This window comes from Podarcis liolepis (genome assembly GCF_965112155.1).
Source record: "Podarcis liolepis genome assembly, chromosome: 3".
Taxonomy (NCBI): Eukaryota; Metazoa; Chordata; class Lepidosauria; order Squamata; family Lacertidae; genus Podarcis; species Podarcis liolepis.
Genome location: NC_139557.1, coordinates 99,594,325 through 99,614,517, shown reverse-complemented (window position 1 = coordinate 99,614,517; position 20,193 = coordinate 99,594,325). Strand labels below are relative to the sequence as shown.

General features: G+C 43.3%; 1 protein-coding gene and 2 long non-coding RNA genes across 11 annotated transcripts in view; all 3 read left to right on the top strand.

The window, feature by feature from the left end:
* The window catches only part of SYT14 (synaptotagmin 14), a 78,285-nt gene that overhangs the window by 34,532 nt on the left and 23,560 nt on the right, over window positions 1-20,193 (top strand). The window lies entirely within an intron of this gene.
* Window positions 774-5,245, top strand: LOC310702905. The gene is made up of 2 exons (XR_014523772.1): window positions 774-4,732; window positions 5,077-5,245. It is a non-coding gene; the product is annotated as an uncharacterized lncRNA (long non-coding RNA).
* On the top strand, window positions 5,768-8,224 carry LOC310703005. Its single transcript, XR_014523884.1, has 2 exons — window positions 5,768-6,881; window positions 6,914-8,224. It is a non-coding gene; the product is annotated as an uncharacterized lncRNA (long non-coding RNA).

The window sequence follows — 20,193 nt, the reverse complement described above, 5'->3', positions numbered from 1 at the left end:
CACTGCTGATTCCTCCAATTTCTTTGCAGGGAGGGAGCCTTTCCCCAACATATACTTTGTTCTGGCCAAATCCCTGGAGAGACATGATGACCCTCAGGAACTGGGGCAGAGGGAAGGAAGGGGTCCTTGTGGAACACATTTGGGGAGTCTGTGGCTTCCAGCAAGTGCTTTTCAGAAGCATTGCTCTCTCCAACAGGTGAGGCTGAGCATAACCATCATGGCTAGTTGCCTTTGATAGGCCTCTCCTTCATTCAATTGTCTAGCCTTCTTTGAAAGCCATCCCATCCAAGATGCTCTTGTGGTGCATCTGATTCTCCTATGCTTCCTTGCTCCTGCAAGGAGATGACTATTATGAAATCCTTTGGTTAACATCTATCTGGGCTGGAAAATATTAAAGAATCAGAGGTCTGGTGAGCTTCCCTTGAAGCACAACTGACCAAAGGCAGGCAGACCTGTTAGCATCTTGATAAAGATACTCAAATGACAAAGGATGCTATCATAGCATCTCAGAAAAAGCTCCCAAGCTGAAGAAGAGAGCAGTTAAGTGCTCAGTGGGGCTCCAGGTTGCCGTTTCTGGATCCCACCGCAGCCCTTCCAAGTTGCCAAAGAAATCATTGACACAACAGTTTTTTTCTCGCACCTCCTCCCCATAATCCCACATGGGGCCTTCTCAGACATATACTGTGTCTGAACCAGCAGATCCCACCAAACCAAGTAATCGAGGACCCAGTCAGAAAAGGAGTATGCACAGTCATACCAGAAATAAGCAAAATAACTAAACAGGTACTAGAAGTTACCCCAGAACTGGCCCTACTGAACACCTTCCAAGATAACAATGCCCACTCACAATAGAAAGAGCTCATAACCCACCAACAGCATACGATTCAATATGGCTAACTTAATCCGACAACCCCCTTACCCACGCACAAGCAAATCCCACTGCAGCCAGCCAAAGATGATCCACCACATATAACAAGCGAATAGAAAGAGAACTTCCCCAAGTGACGCTGACATAACCCCCCCAAGCATACAGTAAATATAAGAACTTCAGCTTTGCTACCCCAGTCCCTCTCTCCTGCCCCCTCCCCCCTTCCCGGGCCGGATTTAGATGAAGAGAGGCCCTAGGCTACTCCACTTGTGAGGCCCTTTGCAATCCCCCACCCTCACAACTACAAGAAAATCGAAGAGTGTTATAAACAAAATTGAAGCCAAGGATGTTGATGGGTATTTACAATTCTGCAATTCACAATTTCTCCTCTAAAGTACATCAGAGAACTTCATCAAAATTTGTTTTTCTAAGTTTGTCACTTTCATTGTACAGAATGCTCAGTGTGGACAATCTGTCTTGAGACACTGAGGACTTTAATTCATTTTCAGTTCTTTTGAGTCTTGAAAAACTCCTCTCTCCCGAGCAGTTAGTGACCATAAAGCTAAGAAATAGCTGCATCTGAATTTTTTCCTTGTATATAATTTGATAAAGGTCTATATGAGACAGAGTGCTCTGCCGTAAGCCTATAGCTATGTCTCACAGGTGAAAGTGCAGAAGTTCATCAGTAAGTTTCAGGTCTATATCTTCTGGGTATGCTTCCATCAGCAGTTCAACACCTTGCTGAATTTCTTGCTTAGATGCTATCAGAATAGCAAGAATGGGAAAACAATTGTGCAACATCACTGTATACAGTACTTCTTTTAAAATTAGGTTCAAGTGCATAAGGGATTTTATCCTAAACTTATCTCTTGAAGAAAGTGCATCTTAAGGCATCAGGTGCACTTCTGTCATTTCTTTGCTGTCCCCTCACTCTTTGTTTCCTTGTTCTGTAGTTAACATTTGTCAAGGTGGCTTTTGTTTGTTTCTCAAGCTCATCAAAATCTCTTTAAAAAATCCAGAAGTGAACTGTACAAACTTGCACAAGAACTCAATAACAGGTCTGATTTCTGAAGGGTTTTGCTGACCTTGTGAAAATGACCTAGCACATGGATTTAGATCTCTAAGAGTCTGCAGATTTGGCTGTGAACTTTTCAAGTTGGTCCCTAGAGTTTCAAATTGGGGCCCACTGGCTGGTCCCGAGTCTCATAGTTGCTGGGCCCGAGTTACCCTGCCCTCGCAGGAAGTCTTGGGTTTGCAATTTTGGGAGAGGGGAGACTGCCCGCTGGGGGGGTGGGGTGGGTTGGGGAGCCGCTCTAGATTTAGAGGCCTTGGTTTCAGCCTACTTAGCCTATGCATGGTTTAACCCTGTGTTTTAACTCTATGGTTTAACCCACAGCATCACCCGCGTCACATTGACATCCTCTTAATAAGCTGCTGAGGAGTATCATGGGCCACTAGAACACAGTTTGCAATTCACTGCTCTTGTCTTGCAGTCTGTGTTGTCCATACCATCCCAAGAAGCTATCTCAGCAACCAGTAATCTAGTTAATTAGACTCTCGAGTTTTCATTTTCATTTTTAGTTCATTTATTTATTTAATAATTTTATGTCTCACCTTTTAGGGCAAAAATGCTCCTAAGGTAGTTTTCAAACATTTAAAAAAAGAATGAAAATATTTTGATAGGTAGTCAGACAAGGCCATATGTATTTAGGGAGAGACTTCCAAAAATGTAGAGCCATCACTTTCTCTGATATCTCCTAATCTAATTAACTTTCATTGCAGGCCAGAGAGCAGAACCCATGCAGATTCATATGGGTGTAGGTAGTCTAAATACAATTCTCCTTTAATTTCACAGGATATGGAAGCGAATGGGCCATTTTCTTTAAAATGTGCCCAGGTCTTACGGCGACTGCCCTAGTGTTCTTCTCAAGTATAACTCTTCCACACATAATCCTGGCTTGACTATAGCTTGCTGCTGCGGATATAGCTAAGTGTTCAACAAACTAATTTACAAGCAAATTAGCAAATTTACTATTTAGGTGAATTTGCACATGATGTTTTGGTTAGTTTTCTTTGGAACTCTTAAGGGAAATCATTAGTACATATCTTGTATAGCCTTTCTCAAAGGGTACATTAGTGCTCATCCACACTTCCTTCTGCACCATTGCTTTGCATGGAAAACCTGTTTGCTGTTTGCTCCAGTTCAGCAGTAAAATACAGGTTTTCTCAGGGAATGCGCTGGGACAAAAAAATTCCACCCTGCTGTGACACAGAGCTTTAAAGCCCAGACCTGTGCTTAGAAATGTGGCACAAAAGGAAGGCTGGATTAGCCCTTAGTATAGCCTTTTTTGAATTAACTTTTTTGAGGGTGGTAGAAATAACAACAACAAGAATAATAATAATAATGGCAATTAAAGAACATCTTTACCATTTCAGCAACAGCCCTTTCAGCCGTACCTTTGCTAGGTATCAGTATTACATAGAGTCTAACATAGAAGTGGGCCTGCTTAGAGAAGATTTTATTTTTAATAGTAAAAATGAAAGAGTGCAGGGGAAGAAGTGAAATGCTTTTTAAAACTGTTTTCATGACAGTTTTATTTTATTTTTTTAAAGTAGGCTGACAGAAAGGAACAAACTGAAGCATTTTTGATAACCTAGTGTCTTGTTTCTTTCCAGATGCCTTTCTCTCTCCAAACAATTCAGCATCAGATTCTTCCAGCTACAAGCTGCCAAGTTAAAAGCAATAACAGACTGTAGGCTCCTGGAAAAGGCTGATGTTTGTAATGTGTTTATAGTTAGTGAACATTTAAATTTTCCTACCACACTGTGGGTGCAAACCCACCTTCTATCCAAGTCACTGGCAAAAATCCCATTGATTGTAATTGATCTGAAGGTTTTGAAGATAGGGTTACATGTTGAATTGTGCTGCGTCCAAGCGGTTTGTTATAATGTATGCTGTTGTGGGGAGATTAAAGACTGCATCAGCTTGCATGAATTCTGTGGTGAAGGATGGTTATGTCTGAAATCATTTCCCCTCCTTTCTCTTTTACTATTAAGTGAACAACACGACTGGAGTTAATACTTCTGTTTAACTCTGCATGTTGCTGCCTAATACAACTTATTCAAGGAGAAGAGGACACGTGCCTGTTTAATCCTTAAGATACCAGAAATAATTTTAGGTTTATTGGCTAGTGTTGTAGTGTTTTGCAGTGATTTAGCTGTTCACAGGATCAGGTGTACCCTAGTGATGAGGCATGATCCCAGTTGTTTATTGGCAAGGATTTGCAAGTAAAACATGGTGTGTGTCTGTGTGGTTTATGGAGTACAATTGCTCAAAGAACATTCTTCTAAAGGAGGAATGGCTGCCAAACATCTAGAAAACCTGATTTCGCACCCACAACTTTAACTGGATTTGTCATGGATGCTGGCCTTGTGAGGCACAGTACTCCTCCATAACCGTAAGATCCATGATTGTGGTACTTATTGAAGGAAGGACTGTAGCCTCCCAGAGAGGCTTTACTGTAGCCAGTTTTTATCAGACAGATAAAAACAGGGCTGAGGCAGGGAGAATTTGAGGTTTAGGAACTGCCAGATCCAGGACACTGTTGGAGCAGCAGGAGTGTCCTCCCCTTATCTTTTCCTTGTATGTGGCCTTTAAAAAATGTTTCAATGTAATAGAAAATAAGTATCCCATCCCAGATTGGCATATTACCCACATTCCAGAATGTGTTGAAATGACATCTGATCAAGATGCAGAGCAGCAGAATGCCACCTTTTTTTCCTTGACTTCTAAGGAGGTATTGATGGTGAACCTTTCTATGGAGGTTGGGATAAGGTTTCCAAGGGCAGGATTCCCCCTCATAGGTGTTGTTGTTTAGTCGTTTAGTCGTGTCCAACTCTTCGTGACCCCATGGACCAGAGCACGCCAGGCACTCCTGTCTTCCACTGCCTCCTGCAGTTTGGTCAAACTCATGCTGGTAGCTTCCAGAATGCTGTCCAACCATCTTGTCCTCTGTCGTCCCCTTCTCCTTGTGCCCTCCATCTTTCCCAACATCAGGGTCTTTTCCAGGGAGTCTTCTCTTCTCATGAGGTGTTGGAGTCTCAGCTTCAGGATCTGTCCTTCCAGTGAGCACTCAGGGCTGATTTCCTTCAGAATGGATAGGTTTGATCTTCTTGCAGTCCATGGGACTATCAAGAGACTCTCATAGGTAGAAAAGTTAATTTTACTAGTTCTGCTATTATCCTATTTTGAAGAATGTTCTACTGTTTTAATATTTTGGTTTTGATGCACAGTTGTTTTAATTGATTGTTTTAATTGTTCTCTGCTCCAGAACCCTTTGGGGTTAACAAGTGTGAGCTACAAACAAAATATCTCAATTAAGAAGAAATTTTAAAAATTGCATTGTTGAAAAATATGCACATATTAAAAATAAGAAAATACAAAGAATAAATATTTAGCACAACAAACTTCCATATAAATGGACATACATAAGCATAATAAAAGAACATTGCTGTTTTAATGTAATTATCATAAAGAAGAACAGAATTGTCAGCTCTTTTACTCAAAATATAATTTTAAATTACTCGATGCATGATGCACCAAGTAATGGTGGGGCCTGGGGCCTTCCAGATAAGGATGGAAACCAACTTCCATCAGCCCCAGCCAGCATGATCCTTGGCCACAGATGGTGAGAGCTCTAACCCAAGATTACAAATTTCCTACCCCGTCATAAAAAAATTCTTTTTTATCCAAGTTTGTCCTTATAACTAATTTGATACACTTTTTGCCTTGCACAGAATTATAAAAAAATAGGTATGATACATGTGCTCCTGCCAACCTAGCAGTTCGAAAGCACATCAAAGTGCAAGTATATAAAATAGGTACTGCTCTGGCGGGAAGGTAAACGGCGTTTCCGTGCGCTGCTCTGGTTCGCCAGAAGCGGCTTAGTCATGCTGGCCACATGACCCGGAAGCTGTACACTGGCTCCCTCGGCCAGTAAAGCGAGATGAGAGCCGCAACCCCAGAGTCGTCTGCGACTGGACCTAACGGTCAGGGGTCCCTTTACCTTTATGATACATGTGATGAGCATATAATGGGTTTGGTTTTTGTTTTAATTTATTTTGTTGACACTTAAACTTATGTAAGCTGCCTTGGGAACTGTTAAACGGTGGGTTATAAATCCCTAAAATCAATCAATCAATAATAAAGATGCGGTGGAGTTTGTTGTGGTGAAAACGATGTATTGTAGGTGTAGAAGTCTTTTGAGGGTGATTTGAAGGAAAAGGCAGTTTGTAGGATGCAGAATGGATGGGAAGTCTTCCAGGTATAGAACGCAATATTGTAGAAAGCATGAAGACAGTATTGGGAGAACGGAGCAAAGCTTGTATGTAGCTAGGACTGCTTCATTCAATCCCCCTACCCTGCCAACCCACCAGTCTGTGGCTTGAAGTCTAAGAAGGAAAGGAAAATAAAGTCCTTAAGATGACCTTGAGTTTATGTACTTGGAAAATATCAGAGACAGAAACATTTCCAATGAGTGATATTCAATAAGTAGGAAACAGTCTGATCCTTCATCTGTCTTTATATCTATTTCTATAGAGGAGATATACCACTATATTGGTAGTAATGGTAGAGATATCCAATCTTTTTTTTTAAAAAAAGGCCAGGGAGCCAGAATAACCCCCATTCAGTCTTTCAAACCTCAACAGCTGTTACCCATGTGCATTTCACTCATATATCCCCAGCAGCAGCAGAAGATGGCTTGCAGGTGCTAGCCTTGGGGCCTGTGAAAGGTTTTTGGCTTAGCAGGAATTGAACTAACACAAAGATGATTATGTGGGAGTAGGTTACCAAACCTTCCCTCCGTCTCATGTTTGCTTCCAAGGTGATGCTGGGGTTTAATGGGCACACTGAGGTGGGGATGTTTCCAATTATCTCTATCTCCACTTGCACCCATTGTTTTGTTTCGTCTTTTAAGATGTATGGGATTATGTGGCACAGATGGTTGGGGGTGTATTGAGAATTCTCCAACTCCTTCTGAGGAGGGGAGATGCAGAAACTCGGAGTTTGTTCATGGCTTTTTGTGTGAGAAAATAAACGAGTGTAGTTTTTTCTGCCACTTATACAGAGTTGTGTTGAGGGCATCAAAACTGGGAGGATTGCTGAAAGCCTTACTTAGGTATTCAGTGCCAAATGCAACTAATCACGCAGGGCTAACCTACCTGCTTAATCTGAGTCTTATCCACACGATGGAAACCTTACGCATGTAGAAGGAGACTCGTTCATACTGATGCCAATCACACTTTGGATGGAAAAGTCTGACTGGTACGTGTGCCATCTTTGAGGGGGCAGAGTTATGTTCGTGCCTTCATGTGTTTCGTACCCACAGGTACTAAACGCTTAAAGTTGCAATTACTCTCTGCTCATTAAAGAGTAAATAAGTGTGTCTGGGGTCACACGCATACATTACCTGGGGAGAGCAGCATTGGCCTAGGGGAGGAATCATGTAATTAGCCCGATCCAAAGATTGGTTCCCAAAAGCTCAATAAAACAATTCATTTTTCTTATTCCTCCCTTCTTTTCTGGAAAGAGAATTCAGTATGAAAAATAATTTCTGAGGAACTTAAAACCTTGCTCACTAAATTTTGGGTATTACACTACTGTTGCTCTTGGATTCCCCCCCCCCCCGCCGCAATGGACTTACATGGCTGCCTGCAGTTTTAGATGCATCACGTGACCTTTCTCATTCTATATCAAAGTAATTATGTAAATATTTTTTTCTCGCGTATCTGGTTTACATATTTTCAGTATTGTGGATTCTCACTTTACATTTGGTCTGTGAGTTTGTGCTCATATATATTGTCATCTACTACTTTGACCTGATTTTACTTGTAGATGAAGCATTAGAATTGTACATTCTCAGAACACTTTTTTTACGTGGATCAGCACCTTCTTCCTTCAGCTCAAAGTTATTTGATTTTTGTCTTTAGCTAGCTTGTTCATCTCCTTTGAAAACCAACAGGTTGTTTTCTGCCAACAGAACAGAAAGCATTATCTGGAAGCATTTGCTTTATTGTTACATGACCAGATACATATTTAGAAATAAGTTACAGTACTGAGACTTTAATTCTAAGTTTACTTAGTGTCATGGCTTTACACACCATGTTTGGCATTTATATCCTGTTTCCTCACATATATTCAGACTCAGGTTTCAACTAAGTGACATGCCATTTGTGCAATTAACAAATGTGTGGATGTTGTATTAAATTTGTATACTGCCCTTCATCTGTAGATTCAGGGCTATTCACAACATAAAGTTACAATATAAAAAACACAAAATACATAACAAAAGCAAACAAGCCAATAACCCCCTCCCCCTTCCACAAACACATTTCAGCCAAAAGGTTGAAGGGGAACATTTTCATCTGGTGCCTAAAGATGTATACAGTGGAACCTCGGGTTGCGAACATAATCCGTGCGGGAGGCACGTTCGCAACCCACAGTGCCGCGCCTGTGCACGCGCATGACGTGCTTCTGCGCATGCGCAAAGCACGATTTAGTGTTTCTGCGCATGCGCGAGCACCGAAACCCGGAAGTAACCTGTTCCAGTACTTCCAGGTTTCAGCGCGTCAGTAGCCTGAAAACACATAACCCGAAGTGTCTGTAACCCAAGGTACCACTGTAATGTGTATAATGAAGACAACAGCTGAACTTCCCTGTGGAGAGTATTCTGCAAAAGGGGAGCCACTGCCAGCGGCGTAGCGTGAGTTGTCAGCACCCGGGGCAAAGCAAGTAATTTGCGCCCCCTAACCCGGGGAAAGGCAAGTAATTTGCGCCCCCCCCAACCCCTAACCTGCCGATCTGAGGCGAGTTGCCGCTGGCGCTGCCGCCCAAACGACGCCGCTTGCCCGGAGGAGGAGGGGGGCAGAGAGGCGAGGAAAATGCAACATGGCCCAGCAGCTGCTGCAGCAGCGGCGGAGGCGGGGCTGTGAGGAGGGGCTGCCTGGCGCGTCCTCCGCGGCAAGCGCTGAGAGTCGCTGCCTGCCGGACGCCTTCAGCCCGGACGCTCGCACAGCTCGTTGGTTCCGCGAGACATGGGGCTCTACTACAGCTTGCGCCCGAGGCTCTTCGGCGACTCCGGAGGCAGTGAGTGCGCCCCCCCAGATGTTGCGGCCGGTGCGGCCGGCCCCCCTTGCACCCCCCACGCTACGCCACTGGCCACTGCAGAAAAGGCCTGTTCTCGTGTTGCCACCCTCCAGACCTCTCATGGAGGAGGCATATGAAGAAGGGCCTCAGAGGATGAATGTGGGATTTGGGTCAGTCCATATGGGGAAAGGCCGCCTTTGAGCCTTTAACCCTTCCCCCCACAAATAGAAATCCAATAGAAATAACAGGCATGATCAAGACTGGGACTACAGCAAGTGCTAAAGCCCTGCGTCCTATCCCCTTGCTAGCCAGGGTCCTGGTCCAAATCAGAGCCCTCTTGTACTAACTATTGAAAACAGCAACACTGACACAGTTGCTAATGGCATCTTGTCTAATTTACCCTCGGGGACACAGAAATAGTTTGCTGAGATTGATACAATAGTTTCTGGGCCATCTTCCTCTTGTCTTTGCAAAGGCCTTTCTCAGCAGTTCCAGCATGTTGCCTTTTCCCATGGCTTGTATAGAAATGTTTTCAGAAACCTTCTAAAACCTGTTTTTCATTTCCAATTTGTGAGCTAGTTTATATTTTTAGTATTTAGAGTTTATTGACTTGGTTTTACAGTCTTCAGGTTAATTTTATTGTGTAGTAGTCCATCCTTCTACCAGTAGTTTACAAATGCACTATTATATGGATGCCACACATTAATAGCATTCCTTTGCAAAATGCATCAATTTGTCAGATAAAGGAAGAAATTAGCTACACTTTCTTCATGTTAAAAGTCACACCCTATCTAATTTAGAGGCATCTTTGACTAGAAGTTGCAAGCCTTAGGATACTGATTTGAATTATGCATGACTGTCTGGTTTGCAGTTCCATTAGCCTGCTGTTTGGATAATGTAAACATGCTCTGAATTTTAAGTATACTATATGAGTGGCAGGTTAAAAATAGAGCTAATAAGAGTACATATTTGGAAGATGTGAATCTCAGAACAGAAGGCTGATCACTCCCAGCAACTTGAATTAGGATGGAAACACATGACCTGCAGCATGGTGATGCTAACAGCTAGGGTGATGACCATCTGTGGCCTTTTGCCATGTGGTAAGTTAACATAATCACTACTGGAAATACACTGATGTTAATACTGCCAGAGGTATGTAAAGCTAAACTTATCACATAGTTTGAGACCACAGGTAGTCGTGGTTCTGGGCCTGAGAACAGGAAGTGAAAGTGAGAGAACACCACTTACTACCTACAGCTTTTAAATGGACTATCTCCCAACATTTAATCAGTTGTCTACAGCCCCTCCTGGACAATTATATTTGTAAATAATGTAGTTAAAAGGCCAAGGGGGTTCAATAATTGATCTGTTGCTGATGAATAGCCATTATAGTGAGGATAGACTTACTACCCAAGGCCTCAGATGGAGAGAATGTGTATCCATGTACATAGGTGGGGAGGGTGATTTATTTGCTGAAATTTATCACAAATACTTTATAGTGCAACCATAGCCATATCTATTGAAGTCTTGTTAAGAGTTAGTGTTGCAACCATACATGGCAATTCTATAAATACTCACCTGGGATTAAGCCAATTGGACTTGCTACTCAGGTAGTGGGTGGGACGCGGGTGGCGCTGTGGGTTAAACCACAGAGCCTAGGGCTTGCTAATCAGAAGGTCGGTGGTTCAAATCCTTGCAACGGGGTGAGCTTCTGTTGCTCGGTCCCTGCTCCTGCCAACCTAGCAGTTCGAAAGCACTCCAAAGTGCAAGTAGATAAATAGGTATCGCTCCGGCGAGAAGGTAAACAGTGTTTCCATGCGCTGCTCTGGTTCGCCAGAAAGCGGCTTAGCCATGCTGGCCACATGACCCAGAAGCTGTACGCCGGCTCCCTCAGCCAATAAAGCGAGATGAGCACCACAACCCCAAAGTCGTCTGCAACTGGACCTAACAGTCAGGGGTCCCTTTCCCTTTACTCAGGTGCTAAGGACACGCCTACAAATTTATTTTGATTAGCAGGCCACACTTCAAATGTGAATTTAGAATTTTTTTGGTAGTCTATAATTTTTTATAGTACTGCTTTTTTATGAGCTGGATTAATATAAACTAAGAGCTTTCACTGAAGTATAATTTGCCATACTTTTGCCTCGAACCTGGCTTTGGTTATCTGATGTCTGAATTTATCCAAGTTAGCGTGATGACAGGAGAAAAGAAAGGCTGACAACAAAAAACATCACTGTGTCATTAGTTACAACTGTGCAACCTACCGTATTTTTCGCTCCATTGGACACAGTTTTTCCCCTCCAAAAATTGAGGGGAAATGTGTGTGCGTAATATGGAGCGAATGCAGGCTTGTGCCATAGCCGCGCGCAACCCCTCTGGCAGGGAGAGGCTGCACGGGGCTATGGTTTCTTTAGCTCCATGCAGCCTCTCCCGGCAGGGAGAGATTGCACGGGGCTAAAGAGGAAGCCAAAGCAGCCAGCGGGATCCATCCCGCTCGCTGCCTTGGCTTGTTCCATATGTGCTATAGCCGCGCGCAACCCCTCCGGCAGGGAGAGGCTGTGAGATTTTGACCAGCTTCGGCCCATCTGAAGCTGATACAGGCTCTTCTTATCTTGAGCCCAGGCAGAGTAGTCCACACAGCAGAAGGATAAGCAGTATGTGCCACATTCTTAACTTTATTTCCACTCTATGCTGAGAGAATACAAACATGCATCTTGCCTCTGTGAGAGCAGAGAAGCAACTCCTCTCGGAAACAAAGAACGCCGAGAGAACAGTGAAAAACAGGAAACCAGTGTATGTCATATCCAGTCTCCCATTCCCGTGGGAATCCCACAGTAACTCTGACTGTGGAATGCAAAACAATGTCTTGTGACTGCAGTTGCTGCTCACTGAGGGAAATAGAAACCAACAGAGGCTGCACGGGGCTATGACTTCTTTAGCTCCATGCAGCCTCTCCCGGCAGGGAGAGATTGCGCGGGAAGCCAAAACAGCCAGCGCGATCCATCCCGCTGGCTGCCTTGGCTTGTTCCATAGCCGCGCGCAACCCCTCCGGCAGGGAGAGGCTGCATGGGACTATGACTTCTTTAGCTCCACGCAGCCTCTCCCGGCATTGAGAGATTGCGCGGGGCTAAAGAGGAAGCCAAAACAGACAGCGTGATCCATCCCGCTGGCTGCCTTGGCTTGTGCTATAGCCGCGCGCAACCCCTCCGGCAGGGAGAGGTTGTGCGCAGCCTGTACGCTGCCTTTGGGGCTGGTGGGGGGGGAAAGATTTTTTTTATTGATTTCCCCGTCTAAAAACTAGGTGCGCCCTAAGGTGCGAAAAATACGTTATATTTCTCAGACTTCTTGGTTTGTATAATAGCAAACTCAGGTGTCAGTGCAAACAGGAAAAAATCTGAAACGGAGACACTGAGGCAGAAGCAGGGAATCCCAAAGTTTGCAAAAATACAAAAAATACCTAAGGAGGTGCCCGCTGTTTAAATACTGAAGACTGAGCTGAGGGTCAGTTGTTAAAGGAAAGTGAAAGACTTAGGAGGAAAGAAGAATGGATTGCTTTTCTTGAGCTCCTTGCAGCTAATAAAATCCTGGAAGAAGTGTGGCAATATATTATTACTACAAGGTGCCACTTGTTGCATCTAATAGCAAACCCAGGTTGTTGAGTGATGCCAACAGGATTGGAGCCCAAATGGCCGCTGAGAAATGAGAGGGCTGTATTGGAGTGCTTGAGTGAACCACAACGCAGTGAGAACTGAGCATGCTTAGTGACTTCCAGGAGCACAGAACATTGAGTGTCAGCTGGAAAGGAAAACAGAACATGGGGGTGGGATGAATTGTACTGCCTAGGCAGCTTACAGTTTATAATACCCTGTCCATCTGATGAACTTTGAACAGGACCACTTCTGTTAAGGAATGAAGAGGACACACTGCAACATTTTGTTGCATGTCTCACTTGTTACACCAGATGATATTTATGGCGGGTTTTTTGCCTCAAGTGTGTTGAATTGAGACCCAGAATCACAATTATATGTGTATCAACCTGTGCCCTTGTATTATGTCCAGTTATGCTGATTTTGCTGATGTATGTAAGAGTAGTTGGTTTCAGGGTTGACTAGCAATTTTTTATAAGAGGATATGACTTCCATAAAGAGTGTCAGGAGCTGGAGTCAGGCATAGGTCAGCAATAAAATAATAAGAGCACCCAATGTCAGTGAAGTTAACTTTTTATTCAAGGAAAGAAAACAGCTCAGTCCTAGTGGTCACAGCAACCCTTGCCCCAATGAAGCAGTTGTGAGGACTGAAGGACTCTGCCTTTCCACTGCTCTCTAAAGCTTCTTTCCCAGTTCCTTCCCCAGCAGCCTAAGGCTCCATCATCTTGTTTCTCATTTCTGTGTCCTCTTCATTTCTTTGTTCTGGGAAAGGGGAGAGGAGGGGGAGCTGGTCACAGCAGGAGGGGGGAACTCCCTGGGTTCTTCAGCAGCCTGCCTTGTCTCCTGGGCCCCGTCTAGGGCTGTGCAAAAAATCACCACATCCTTGAAATATTGAAATATTGTGATAAGTGTTTCAACAAGGCAGGTGGACACTTAACAGCTTCCTGGGAGTAGCTCAGCTGAACTGATACTTTAGTTACTCTGCAGATAATTTGCAGGCCCGGTGTTGCCAGCTTTGTATGCTCTCTCCCTCCTAACCGATAAGAAATTAAGATAGTGTTGGTGCTGACCTTTAAAGCCCTAAACGGCCTCGGTCTTGTATACTGGATGGAGCGTTTCCACCCCCATCATCCAGCCCGGACACTGAGGTCCAGCGCCAAGGGCCTTCTGGCGGTTCCCTCGCTGCGAGAAGTAAGGTTACAGGGAACCAGGCAGAGGGCCTTCTTGGTAGTGGCGCCTGCCCTGTGGAACGCCCTCCCAGCAGATGTCAAGGAAATAAACAACTATTTTACTTTAAAAAGACAACTGAAGGCGGTCCTGTTTGGGGAAGTTTTTAATGTCTGATGCTGTATTGTTTTTAATATTCGGTTGGAGGCTGCCCAGAGTGGCTGGGGAGGCCCGGCCAGATGGGTGGGGTATTATTACTATTATTATTATTTTATTTTGAGATAAACTCTCACACAAGCCAGCAAACTCTTTCAGCTTCACCAGTATCTTTCCATTTAGAGCTCAGCTAATTATGCTGAGCCTGCTAACAATCCAGAAACAGCCCCCCCATGACTGGACAAGAAAGAATGTAAACAAAGAACTGGAAAGCACTTATTTCCTTTTTCTTTTAGAAAAAAGAGGGGGAAGAGTTTTTATTTTTATTTTCTGATGGTGTTTATGCTGTCCCGTCCCCCCCAAATAGTTTCCTTCCATATCAAAAGGGAAGGTTTTATTTATTTATTTAAATGAGTCTATCTTTTTGCTTGCTTGCCCTCCCTCCCTCCCTCTGATAAAAAGGGAGAGATTGGTGGGATGAGGCCTTTGGGGGGCCATTCTGGGGGGGACATGGAGGGGAGAAGATTTAGCTGGCTGCCTTGTGCTGAAATGGGAGGTTGGGTGTTTTGCAGTAAGCAGTGCAAGCAAATGCATTTCTACTCACAAGCAAGCCCTCCTGAATTCAAGGAGGCTTACTCCCAGGAAAGTAGAAGTAAGTTTAGTTGAAGTTTAGTGGGGCTTATGCATGCATAGAATCCGCTTAGACCTCTGAGTGGGGAAGCAGATGCAACCTGACTAGTAAATCACTTAAACAACTCTTAAATTAGTTGAAAATATATGAAATATATTATATGGGAGTTTATTTAATATTTTTATTAAGTCTACTAGTTTACATTTTAAGGCCCTCCACCGCCACAGGGAGCCTCATCAAGGCCCTCAGTTGCTGTGGGGAAGCGCAGCACACCCTCTGCCACTGTGGGGAGGTACGGCGGGACCCTCTGCTGCCAAGAGGGGGTGCTTCAAGGTCCTCTGCTGCTGCGGGGAGGTATGGCGGGACCCTTTGCCACCGGGGGGAGGCCTGGCAAGGCTCTCCGCTGCCATAGATATATATTGTGATATATCAAGATATCATGATATTCAGCTGGTGATATATCGTGATGTTGAAAATCAGATATTGCCCAACCCTACCCCCCCTCCTCTCCTGCCTCTGAGTCTGCACTGCTCTCTGCCACAGTCTCTTCCTGCTCACTAAATCCTGTTACCTCTTCAGCTTCCAGCACCACCTCCTCTCATTCGGTTCCCTCTTCTCCCTCTGACCACTCATTGTTGTCCCACCACCAATCCCCAGGCTCTAAGATTGCCCAGGAACCTCGAATATGCTCCCTTGAGTTAAAAGAAAGGCAGGATATAGTTATAAATATAAGAAAAGAGTCCCTAAATTTGGTCCACTGAATAATTTTCAAAATGTCTCACAATGCCACATGAGCTCAGGGCCAAAGCTGAATGTCAGCTGTTCTTTGCTTGAGAACTTAAGTGTTATTTCTGAAACTCTCATATCATCGCTAGTCATTGCAGCAACGTTAGAAACTGAAACCCTAACCTTTTTTTGGACACTTTTTTCTTTTTCTTGGAATGCAGTCAGCTGGGTTAAATAACTCCTTCCCCTCCCGAAAATTAATCTACGAATTCATTTCATTTAGAACTCAAGTGTATACAGTATTGTGCAGCTTGTTTCTAAGGGTGGGGGTGGGAACCTCAAGGAACAGTACCAAGAGATTAGAAATTCATCCTATATAGATGGCTCAGATTCCTACTGTGTCAGTTTTCTGGTGTTTGATAAGACACACAAAGCAGTTGCAAGAGAAAGCATGTCGTTGGTATCCATGGCAACGCCAAAGATACTTTGGAACTCTGGGGGATAGACTGTGCCACAGTAATGGGTCGCATTATGAGGGCAAAATGCATAAAAGGCTCAGACATATGCTTGTAATTAATTGCCATAAATAGCTTAAAACAAAACGTAATGGTTTGTTTTGCTGGTAGAAATCACTAACCTTTGAGATTTTAAAGATATGTTTGAACTGATTTTTTTAAATAAAAAAACCTTGTTGTCCTAAAAAAGTGAATGGTACCTTGAATACTAATATATTTGTGAAATCATGTGCCAGCCATGAGAGAGTACATGCTGATAAAAGCTTCTATAAATCTCATATGTCCAAAGGTTTTAGATGGTGCATTTCAGTTTTAATTCCCCAGTCCATCATGCAATTTCTTACGATGACTTTGGACTGTAAAGCATTGCCCATATGGTGCATTGTGTAAGGAATTACTCAAAGGTATGTTTAATATATGCCTTTCTTTCCAAGGGAATGATGCAACAGACATTGTTGAAAATGGTACTTCAGGTTAGACTAGAAATCCCCCTTTTTTTTTTAAGGACATGTCTTGAATTTATTTATAGGAACAGCAATTGCAGTGTAATATTTGTCCAGGGTGCAGGGAGATTCAACAAGCAACATTTTTAGATAGGAAAAACAGAATAATTATTTAGAGAAAATGTTTTAATTTGAAGGGGGGAGGCTAAACTTTTAGCAAAATAATCCTGTTTGCAAGGAACCCATCTTTGTGTATTACAATGCAATTCACCACATTATTTCTTCTTGGTTGCTATAGAAACTAATTCTGGTGCAGCTGTGATCGCCTATCAAAATTCTAACATTACCCTATGTTACAATACACATTTCTTACTTCAAAGTAAATTGCAATATGGTGTCTGGTTAAACCATGTACTTCATCATTCAAGAATTGTTGAATGGCCAAAATGATAATGCAATTATGTTTCTGAAAACTGTCCCTGCCTACTTTTTTTTTTTGCAACTTTGTACAAGAAAACAAGAGTGCTTACTTATGGTTGTTTTTAACTGAAATTCAGGCAGCTCGGGGAAGCACATGATATTTTGCGAGCCCAGTCTTTGTTTCATTTCATGGTCATACATTGTTCAGCCACAATTGTTTCTAATAGGAGTTAATTTGAAAGTATTTGATTATGCTGCGACTTCTATTCTGGTTTATAATTCTATAAACAAACCAGTCTTCTATGATAACAGTTTAAAACAGCTGCTTTGGTGAAGTGGGACAAGTACCATAACAGTGGTATACATGCTATGAAAACTTGAGCATTATATACTGTCAGCATTATATTCAAACCATTTTCTTTTAGAATCTTAGAGCTGGAGAGTTGGAAGATACACCAAAGGTCATCTAGTCCAACCCCCTGCATTGCAGAAATCACTGCTTTTAAGGTAGGGTGCAGTCAGCAGTCCCTACCGATGTCCTTTGATAAACATTTTAAGATAAGTGGATTTTGCATAGAGCCATGAAATAATTTCATTCCTGTTATTGAAACCTTAATAAAAATAATTCCAGGCAAGGGAACTTTATAGCAGGGTTGGCTGTTGAATTCATGGAAGTCTAATGAGATTTGCAAAAAGTTATTTACCTTCCGATGCAACCTATCTTATGATGATAGGAAGGAGAAGGAAGGGAAGCATGGGCAAATAGGAAAATAATACAGTGGTGCCTCGCAAGACGAAAAGAATCCGTTCTGTGATTCTCTTTGTCTAGCGGTTTTTTCGTCTTGCGAAGCAAGCCCATTGACAGATTAGCGGATTAGCGCTATTAGCGGCCTTTAGCGGCTTATCTGCTGATCGGATCAGCTATAAGCGGCTTAGCGGCTTAGAAAGGGGGGGGGGGAGCCAGCAGGAACTCGCAAGACATTGTCGTCTTGTGAAGCAAGCCCATAGGAAATTCGTTTTGCGAAGCACCTCCAAAACGGAAAACTCTTTCGTCTAGCGAGTTTTCCGTCTTGCGAGGCATTTGTCTTGCGGGGCACCACTGTATGCGATTATTTCAATTGCATGTGCTTAAGGCCTAACTGCATATTACATTTACAATGTTACTAGCCATCACATTATGAGTTTTTTGGTTTTTTAAAAAAGGTTAATGGTCCCCGTCCCCCCGTTTTATATTTACAGATCATATTTTCATCCTTATACAATAATTTGCATAGAGTTCCCCACCCGGGTTTCCGTGGCAGTTCAGATGCATCTTATTTAGCTACATATCCATTAATTTATCCATCCTATTTTTACCCCCTTCCATATCATTGTTGTTATCAACTGTTGATCATAACATTCCAAGTGGGTAGGGAAGGTTTAAAACCTTCCCTCGCCAGCTGTGATCTTGGTAAAGCAAAATCCCCTCCCAAGCACAGTGATTCACAATAGGGAAAAACTCCCACTGGTACCTAGCCAATTCATGCTTAATTCATGCAAAATCCATATTACTAATGTTTTGATTGGATGGGATAGAGAGATGAAAAACGAAACTAAATGATAATTCTTTTCTGGTGCAGGTGCAGCATCTGTTCACGGAGCAGTCCCCACAGGGCTCAGTCAAGCTCCATTTCTCCTCCTCTAGGCAGTGCATGGGAATATTATGGGGCCTTTCCTCCCTTATCCCCATCCAGTCTTCCCTTGTGTAAGTTTTTTCGTCTATGAGACATGTGCAGGTTGCATACAGCCATGATGAAACACTGGATGGAGATATGGGACACATGCATAGCTCTTTGTTCCCCATAATCTTATGGTGGGCATGCGTGGGAGGTTGGGTGTGAAATAAAACAGTTTTGCTGAGATGAAATGGCTCAGAGACTAGATCAGGGGTTAGCAAACCTTTTCAGCAGGGGGCCAGTCCACTGTCCCTCAAACCTTGTGGGGGACCGGAATATATATTTTATATATATATATATTTTATATATATTCCCCAAAGATAAAATCCAGTTGGAAAACCAAGGGGTCTATGAAATACCCTGCAAAGTCTGCCCAGCCACGTACATTGGACAAACAAACAGACGAATAAATGCACGTATCGCAGAACACAAGAATGCCGTCAAAAAAGAAGAAAAAACTTCCTCTCTTTTCCAACACATGAAAGAAACAGGACACAAAATTAATTTTGCAGATTCCAAATTGCTCTTTAACATGGAACATCACCACAAGAGAATAATCATGGAAGCCATCGAGATAGAGAAACACCCTCACAACATGAACAAGCGTGACGACACGTCCCGCCTGCCAGACATCTGGAAATTAGCCCTCCCCACAAAAACCGACACCAGAACCAGAGGCACACAGAACGCCATCACCAATCAACCACACCAGACCCAAACCCAGACCCTCTCCACAGATAAATTACAGACACCATCCAGTAGCCAAACCATAGTGGCACCTCCGGATGCTGCACCCCCCTGCAATCCCTACACAGATCTGGCTGGCACAGGGCACAAAACCACAGCTCGCCCCTATACACGAAGCCAAGCCAGAGCACAACTAAGTGCAGTACAGCCATCTTCTCAGAAAAACTCTTCACAAGCTCAAGAGGTCAAGACACGAAAGCTTTAGCAACTAATCCACACCTAATGACCCACCTAAGTGGTACTCAGAATATCACTCAAGAAATCACTCAAGATATCCCTCAAGTAATTAAGGAACAAAAGAAGAAAAGGCACACTAACCTGGGAACCTCCTCTCTGCCCAGAACGTTGGAGGCTATACACCACACCCCCTCAACAGTATTTATAGGAACTCAAACTCTGAGATCCTGCTCTGTTCCAGTAACAAGAAGCCGAAAGCACCAGCCTGAAGATGACGAGTGAGACCTCGTCGAAACGTCGCCTAGACACCCCAACTCTTACACGGGAAGACACCCGAAGACACCAAAACCTGCATATATATATATATATATATATATATATATATATATATATATATATTGGGGGGGGGGAAATGAATGAATTCCTATGCCCCACAAATAACCCAGAGATGCATTTTAAATAAAAACACACATTCTACTCATGTAAAAACACCAGGCAGGCCCCACAAATAACCCAGAGATGCATTTTAAATAAAAGGACACATTCTACTCATGTAAAAACACCAGGCAGGCCCCACAAATAACCCAGAGATGCATTTTCAATAAAAGGACACAATTCTACTCATGTAAAAACACGCTGATTCCTGGACCACCCGTGGGCTGGATTCAGAAGGCTATTGGGCTGGATCCGGCCCCCAGGCCTTCGTTTGCCTACCCATGGACTAGATGCTACATTTCTTGTTTTTAACTGTAAGCTGCCTTGAGTCCCGTCAGGAAAAAAGGCGGGGTATAAATAAATATATTATAATAAGATGTTAGCTGTATATCTTTGCACT